General features: G+C 37.3%; 1 long non-coding RNA gene across 1 annotated transcript; it reads left to right on the top strand.

Moving 5' to 3' along the window:
* Window positions 1–1360: 1360 nt before the first annotated feature.
* On the top strand, window positions 1361–2261 carry LOC138900855 (uncharacterized). Its single transcript, XR_011412161.1, has 3 exons — window positions 1361–1490; window positions 1602–1647; window positions 1733–2261. It is a non-coding gene; the product is annotated as an uncharacterized lncRNA (long non-coding RNA).
* Window positions 2262–9275: the final 7014 nt, after the last annotated feature.

Below are 9275 nucleotides of genomic sequence, written 5' to 3'. Positions count from 1 at the left end.
GGTTCAAATGAACTCCTAGTTTATTATAAACTTTGCCTGCCGCTGATAGTTGTATAAATTTTTGTGATTTCTCATTGTATGTTTATGTGTCGTGTTAAAAAAATGAGTGGCTTGTCCAATTACAAAACAAAGCAAAGTTACTTTTTAAACTAATTTCCATTAGCTCAGTGACCTTATGAGAAATCAACTCTGTTAAAACTGCTCTTTGCTTCGTTACGATGAAGGATGACTAACCAAAGAAATTCACATCTCGGAAAGATTATCTAAATTATATATGTGTACTGAATCTAAGTTATTCGTGAATTAGATCTCTTGGTTGCATTAGTATTTTTGCATTTTCCAAGTTGTTGGAGACTTGCAGTGTTTGAGCATTTGGACTCAAAGTTTATCAAATACAAGTGAAAATTACTTATTTCCAAGATTATAGTAGAATCCATCTTAAAAATTTCTCCTCTCGTTCTCCTAAACTCAAAATTTAGAATTTTATTTAGCTAAGTCCTGAAATAGAACTTAAAATAACCCTTCCAGTGATACAATTTGTAAACGCGACCCATATTTCGCATTCGCGAAACACAAAACTGCCATAGCCAGTAATCCATTATCGCGAACCCGACAGGAGTCACTCGATCGCGAAGGACTCTGCCTCGCCTTCATCGCGAACGCGAACAGCTCCTCCGCGAACGCGAAGGCTAAGGACCCAGCCCCTTCCGTGAATGCAATTCCGCACCCCCTTCTTCGCGAACGCGAGTGTGCTCCGTGATCACGAAGCACACTGGACACCATTAACATCAGCCACCTCAAGCATGCTTCGGGTGGTCCGAAACTCACCTGGGACCCGTTCAATCGAGAAACAAATTCATAAACACTAGCTGGAACTATCCAAGGCATCTAGACACATACGAAATCAACAGCGGGGCTACTAACATCCAATAGATTTAGACCTACTATATCCTAAAGTTGAACTTCTTGTTATATATTTTGGGATGTGAGGGGTTAGGGATCGTTGAAAAAAAGATGGTTTTGTAGTTAATCTTTTAAACAATACCTTTTTTTTTTAATCTAGTTTGCCGATGCGTTTTAAGCTTTTGTGTCTGGTAATATGGGTCTTAAGATGGGTCAAACGGGCGCCAACTATGTTGGTTTATTTTGTATTTACCCTTTGGTCCCAAAAAATACAATAGTGACTAAATAATATATGTGCAACTTGACATCTCTTTTCAAGATTATCCAAATGGTCCTAAAATGACAACCTTATCTGTTTCAACAATGGCAGAATGAGCCCTATTACAAAGGGATTGCCAATAGACACGTTTTTAACATTCAAGTAAAACAATTGTTCTTATTAACGCACCTACTATAGTACTATGGTGACAAATTTTGGAGTCCAGTTAATGCTCTATAAATATCAGGACGAAGCAAAAGGGAGTATAGCCAACTAAAAAGATATAAAGAGCCAGCATCATATCATATATAGCAATACAAGAAAGATGGTAAGTTATTCTTCTCGTTGATATATTCTTACTCCTTCTTTCTTGTGTTTACTTTCATAATTGAAAATTACGTAACAACTGATCAAGTGTTAATATATTGTATTTAATCAGCAAGGCCAGTGGATAGCCGCAAGACATGGAAAACTGTTGATCCTAAGTCTGTCTCTCTTTAACTATCTCTCTGTAAATTTACTTAAAATGAGAAATATATTTTAATCCGATCTCAACATTTTGTACTACAGTATTGAAGTAGCGGAGCTTCGTAGGGTAGCTTGGCTTGACATTTATGGAAAGATCGAGACAAAAAATCTTATTCGAAAGACTAGTTATGCTGTATATTTAGTGTTCAAGTTAACAGATAACACTCGTGAACTTGAACGAGCCACAGCATCGCTAAGATTTGTGAACGAAGTGGCGGAGGGCTCTGGCATTGAGGGTACCACTGTTTTCATCTCGAAGAAAAAGGAATTACCAGGAGAACTTGGCCGGTTCCCACATCTCCGAAGTGATGGCTGGTTAGAAATCAAGCTTGGTGAGTTTTTCAACAACTTAGGAGAGGATGGTGAAGTCGAAATGAGGTTGATGGAAATCAATAACGGCACATGGAAATCTGGCATCATCGTTAAGGGCTTCGATATTCGTCCAAACTAATTGGATAGATCTCTACCCAGTGGCCTTTATGTTATCTATTTTGCATCTTTGTTGTGTTTGTCTTTATGATTTTCTAATAAAATCACTCTTTCTCTATGATAAGAGTGAGCTTGTTGTAAATGCATTTGATCTTATTTATGATCCATCTTTATTACCTTATTCTGAATTATAATAAAAGATTCTACGACTTCTACTACTTAGATAATTGGTGTACTCTTGGATTAATAAAAAGCCAGAATATTATAACAAATAAAAGAAGAAAACACAATAAGAAAATAATTCATAAGCTTCAAATTCTGGCTCTATCCATACGTTCTTACATTGTGAAAATGAGTTCACAACTCGTATAAAGTAAACTGAACTTCAAATTTAACAAAATAAATAAATAAATTGAACCACACTTTTTTATTCAACACCCCTTGCAATTTCACCACAACAAAAAAGGCTTTTAGCGGCAATAAAAATGAGTTTTAGTGGCAACAATAATGGTCGCTAAAACAAAATAAACAGCAACGATAACATAGAAGGAGACTTCATGGTTGTGCAACTCTTGTGCAACTACTCAAGTCTCCTCAACTAGTAAAATCTGGCCAATCTCACTCATCGCTGTTGGGACCTATTCCGGTATCTGCACAAGAAGTGAAGAGTATAGTATGAGTACAACCGATCCTATGTACTCTATAAATGCCGAGCCTAACCTTGAAGAAGTAGTGGCACGGCTAAGGCGAGCCACTAATAATAACTTGTACACAACAATAATAACAAGAAAATAGGACATGGAAGAAAATTATGGGAATGATCATATGGCAGAACCTTGGGCAGTCATGGGGGATTTTAACTGTGTTTTACACATAGATGAAAGGATTGGGTGCCCAGTTACATTGTCAGAAATAAGAGAGTTCGAACAGTGTGTTGATGAATGTACTTTGCAGGATATGAAATCTTCAGGGGCTTTATTTACATGGAATAATAAGTAGGGTCGATCTGATAGAGTATATAGTAAGATTGATAGGGTGCTGGTGAATAATGAATGGATATTGGCTCTTCCAGATTCAGAGGTCTATTATAGAAATAAAGGGACTTTTGATCATTGTCCAGCTATAATAAGATGGGCAGGAGATCAAAAGAAGCAATATATTTTCAGATATTTTAATATGTGGAGATTGGCACTAGACTATAAGGACAAGGTTAAGCAAGGATGGAGGACAACTAAAAAGGGAACCAAAATGTATGAATTGGTAGGGAAGCAGACAGATCAAGTACAGGAAGAGTTAATGATAAGCCACCAAAGATTGCAGCATAAACCTTAGAACCAACAATTGCAAGAGGAAGAAGCAAGTTTAATCAGGAAGTATAAGAGTTTGAAAGATGCTAGGAATTAGTATCTAAGTCAAAAATGTAAAGTGAAGTGGGTGGAACAAGGGGATCTAAATACTAAGTATTTTCACAGTATGATGAAGGCTAGAAGGAATATGAATAGAGTATTCTCAGTAAATGATTCAGAAGGAGTTCACAGAACAGAGATGGATGCAATTGCTAAAGCATTTATTAACTTTTACACTAGATTACTGGACACAAGCAATAAGGAAAGAGAGCATATAAATAGTGGTCTGGTGAGACATAGGCCAATAATAATAGCAGAAGATAGGGAAATGTTAGAAGCAGAATTCATAGATAATGAGGTAAAAAGAGCTTTATGGGAAATCAATGGAGACAAGTCACTAGGGCCAGATGGCTATGGTAGTAAATGTTTTAAAGACAGCTGGGATGTGGTGGGGAAAGATATTGTGGATGTAGTACTAGAATTCTTTCGAACAAGTGAAATATTGAAAGTGTTGAACCATACAGTGATAACTGTGATACTTAAGATCTCTCGTGCTATAAATGTGGGAGACTACAGACCTATTGCAGGATGTAACACATTGTATAAGGTGATATAAAACATTATGTGCAATAGCTTAAGATTGGTGCCGCCTAAGCTGATTTCTGACAGCCGGAGTTCCTTTGTTGCAGGTAGAACCATAGTCTAAAATATATTGATTTGTAAAGATCTGGTGAGGTTATATAACAAGAAGAATACAACTCAGAGTTGTTTGATAAATATTGGTCTTAAAAAGGCGTATGATTCGGTGGAATGGACTTTTGTGGAAGAAATGCTTCATGCATTAAATTTCCCTCAAAGATTCATTAAGTGGATTATGGCATCTATAACTACAACAATATATAGCATTGCATTGAATGGAGGACTATATGGTAATATAAAAGGGGAAAGAGGTTTACGACAGGGGGATCCAATCTCACCTCTATTATTTGTAATATGTATGTAGTATATGACAAGAATTCTGAGCAAAGTAGCAGAAATGAAGGAGTTTGGATATCACACCAAGTGTAAAGGTCTAAAATTGAATCATCTGTGTTTTGCAGATGATGTATTGTTATTTTGTAAATGTAACTATCAATCAGTAATGCTTCTATTAAGAAGGATGCAGGCTTTCTCAAAGGCCTCTGGTTTGAGTACAAATGCAGGGAAGTCAAACATTTTCAGTGCTAATATGCAAAAGCGGGATTTGGAAGACTTTTCCGAGGTAACTGGTTATCAGAAAGGGAAGCTGCCTTTTAGATACTTGGGAGTACCAATTTCAGCAAAGAAACTGTCCAGCATAGATTGTGAAGTGCTAGTTGATAAAATGACTGCAAGAATAAAGGCATGGAGTTCCAGAAATGTATTTTATGCTGGGAGAGTTCAGCTAATAGATTTAGTGTTATTACAGTTGCATACATACTCGTCATCAATTTTCATACTTCCAAAAGATGTGCTGAAAAGAATTACTGCAGTATGTAGAAATTTTCTATGGGATGGGAGGGAACAGACAAACAGAGTTTCATTGATTGCTTGAGATATAGTTTGTATACCAAAGAACAAAGGAGGATTAGGGATAAAGGACTATGTGACATGGAATGAGGCAGCAATAGCTAAGTATGTGTGGAATATAGCTCAAAAGGCATATAATCTAGGGGTGAAATGGGTGGATCATATATACATTAAAGGGGCATGCTGGAAACAATATCAACCTCCAACTGATTGTAGTTGGTATTGGAAGAGAATATGTAGTGTAAAAGAAAAGTTTAAGGATGGATATATATGGAATGAATGGCAACAAATGGGAGGAAGATATTCTATACAAAAGGATATACATGGAGGAAATGGGAGATGAACAATTGGCCTTGGGCTAAATGGATTTGGAATTTAGTGAATATTCCAAATCATAGTTTTATATATTGGTTGGCAATACATAAAAGATTGTTGACAAGGGAAATATTGGGGAAAATGGGAGTGTGCACAAGAACCAAGATGTGGAATATATGGGGGAGGCACAGAAACATTGCAACATTTATTCTTTGAGTGTCATTTCTTAGAAGAATGCTTAAAACTTCTGAAGGAGTGGATTGGAATGAGGGAAAATGTATTAGGCATTGATGGAAAATGGCCAAGGATAACAAGAAGTGTCAAAGGAAAAATGTGCAGAAAATTGATCACATCAGTGTTGGCAGCATTGGTGTACAAGATATGGCAAGCTAGAAATGATGCAATGTGGAATGGTAAAGTACCAAGTCCAGTGTTGGTGTGCAAACTGATTCAACAAGAATGCAGAGTTAGACTAAGCATGAATAATACTAGGAAAGAAGGGAGAAGAAGTAGGGAATGGATAGAAAACATATATAGCAAAAAGATAGATAGCTGATTTTGCGACTAGAAGGATTTCTTCTAGTTTGTACATATGTTTGAATGTAATTCTGGTTTGGTTGGAGATTAATAATATTTTTCTTTACACCACACAAAAAAAGAAGAAGAAGCAAAGAAACTAACTCATGAAAATGAAATCGAAATATAACTACCAAAGAGCGTAGAATAACAAGTCTCATAACCTCGTTACAATACCGATGCAAATCCAACAATCACAAACAAGTACCACATATATAATCCGTTGCGGCGTGCAACCCGATCCCACCATATCTTCATCTGTCAATATTATAATCTGTCCTTATTCCACCATTTTAATTCATTATCTTTCAGTTTCCGTTGTGGCGTGCAACCCGCTCCCCAAACCATTTCAATCAACATAAACAATTCAATAACTAAATTTACAAGAATTTCTACATCAAGGGGGTAAATTTATAAGGCAATAAGGAACCATATAATAAATCAAGAATCTGAACATCTCGAAGTCTCAACTTTACCAATTCGTTGGTATCTATCAATTATACAACTCATGCAATGGAATTCACAATTATAGAATGCAACAAATATTACAAAACAATAAGGCAAGTGAAGCATGTGACAATTTAGGTATGCAAGTATTGGCAAGTAGCAACTAAGAATGAAGTCATGGAAGGGACGTACAATCTAATACAAGAGTAATTAAATGACAAGTAACAATTACTACATAGAAGTGTCACGACCCCAAATTGAACTAGCCGTGATATCACCTAACCCAACCCGTTAGGTAAGTTAATTTACAAATATCCAATTCAATTAGTATTTAACTGAATCTAATACACTCCTTAATAATTGGTTGTACAATTCACGAGCTTCTAAGATTAGAATTTAAAAAGCAGGTGTGAAATAAAAATACGTCATCTGTTTGAAAGAACAAATTAAAATTCTAAAGCTGCCATGAATAAGAGGCAACTATGACCGGAAAGTAAGTACATCTTCAGATCCAGCTCCCGCCATGTACAATAGCATCAACATCCAAAATCTGCACGGAAGATGCAAATGTGTAGTATGAGTAGAATCTACCCCATGTACTCAATAAATAACAAACCTAATTTCACGACCCAAAATTCTACCACAGGCGTCGTGATGGCACATAGTCGCTAAGACTAGGTAAGCCGATTTCTATTACACTTTGAAGCCATTAAAATATTTTTTTTAAATAAGTAACTAAAACTAACAGCGGAATAAATATGAATATACAACCTCCCAAGACTGGTAGTACTGAGTCACGAATTCTAACTGAATATATGGAAATTAATCAAAACTGGATAAGAATCACTTACCCCAAACACCCACGCAAGAATCTCTCCAAAAATCGCCTTCTACCGAGCTCCAAATTAGATTTTGAGTTATGAACTCAAACCCCCATTTTTGGGACTTTTAAATCTGCCCAGATAGGCCTTCTACGTGATCGCGACCATTGCTTCACGTTCGCGAAGGCCAAAACCCAACTGCCTCAAATCCTTCATCGCGTTCGCGACATCCTAGTCGCGTTCGCGAAGGCCAACTATTTCTGCCCCATCATTTCCTTTTCGCGTTCGCGAAGTCCTCCTCGTGTTCGCGATGACCAGCTGACCAACTCCTTCGCGTTCCACGATTCGTTTTTGCGAAGGCCAAGCGACCCCAGACCCCCATCTTCTTTTCTTCTTCGCATTCGCGTTGCCTTGGCCGTGTTCGAGAAGGCTTGCCATGCTCCTTCTTCACGTTAGCGTTCACATCTTCGCGTTCGCGAAGGACAAATCATCAGCCCCTCAAATTCATCTTCGTGAACGCGGGTTTCCCTTCGCATTCGCGAAGAAGGAAACAAGAGTTTAGAAACAACAGTCCAAACAACTACACTTTGGTCCGAAACCACCCCGAAACACACAGAGCCCCTCGGGACCCCGTCCAATCTTACCAACCAGTCCCATAACATATCACAGACTCGGTCGTGATTTCAAATCACATCAAATTATGCCGAAAATATAAATCGCACCACAAATCGAACTTATGATTTTAAATAACTTCCAACTTCTAAAACTCGTGCCGAAACCTACCAAACCAACCCGGAATGACGTCAAATTTTGCAGGCAAGTCCCAAATAACATAACGGAATTGTTCCAACTCTTGGATTTGCATTACGACCCTGATATCAAAAAGTCCACTTCCAGTCTAATTTTCTAAAAATTTGACTTTCATTATTTCAAGCCTAAATTGGCTATAGACCTCAGATCCACAGTCCAGACACGCTCCTAAGTCTAAAATCACCCAACAGAGCTAACAAAACTGTCGAAACTCAATTCCGGAGTCGTCTTCACACATTTCCGACTACGATCAAAATCCTAAGACTTGAGCTTTCGTCTTAGGGACTAAGTGTCCCAAATCACTCTGAATCATCCGTAAATCAAACTCGACCACACACGCGGGTCATATACATATCGCGAGGCTGCTCGAAACCTTAAGTCACTGAACGAGGCGTAAATTCTTAAAACGATAAGTCGGGTCGTACATTCTCCACCTTTTAAACAAACGTTCGTCCTCGAACGTTCTAAGAATCTTTTTGAGGACTTTAAATTACTGAGTATGATCTTGCACACATACTTGTAAGTGATTTTAGATTCCCGCAAATTAACACGGGTCCGACAATACCATCTCAATTGAGATTATTTCTTTTCTCCATTCTTATAAGCTTTAAAGCAAAGTCCCTAACTCTCCAATCATTTCCAAAGTGCATGGTTTCTCACAACAATGCACAAAAATTAGTCTCAACTAGCTATAGCAACTCGTGCCTATGCACATATAAATTTTTTCATTAGTGTTGAAGTAATTCAAAACTTTCTTTGGAGTGCTACATTATTCCCCGCTTAGGATCATTCGCCCTCAAACACATAACATAATTTTTCTCTTCCTTTGCAAATCTCAATCCCCCAAATTTTACTAACTCCTAAATCTTTTAGAAATTTCGGCAGAATCTCCCTTGTAATTGGGCCTATCCACCTGCCAGTGTAATACCTAAACAACTCCTAACAACATATCCACAACCCAACAAAATACCACAGGGTATATATCAATAACATTAATCTCAGCATTGCCTTATCATAATGATATCAGGACATAGGACACATCATATGTATGCTCATCACTACATCTCTAGTCTTAAAAGTTGTTCATAATTATTTCCAGCATCATCAATTAATCTCATATTAACCATCACCTCGTTTCGAATTTTCACAATACTGACAACCGAATGTGAGGTATGAAGACCTCATGATTACTTACTCGGATTAATGAGTCATATTTAACGCCACCTAGGCACTCACCTCATAGGCTAAAACTCAATGTTTACACCATGAAAATGGCTAAATATGAATAGAAAA

Source organism: Nicotiana tomentosiformis, chromosome 11 (assembly GCF_000390325.3).
Source record: "Nicotiana tomentosiformis chromosome 11, ASM39032v3, whole genome shotgun sequence".
NCBI lineage: Eukaryota > Viridiplantae > Streptophyta > Magnoliopsida > Solanales > Solanaceae > Nicotiana > Nicotiana tomentosiformis.
This window is presented reverse-complemented; position numbering and strand designations above follow the sequence as displayed.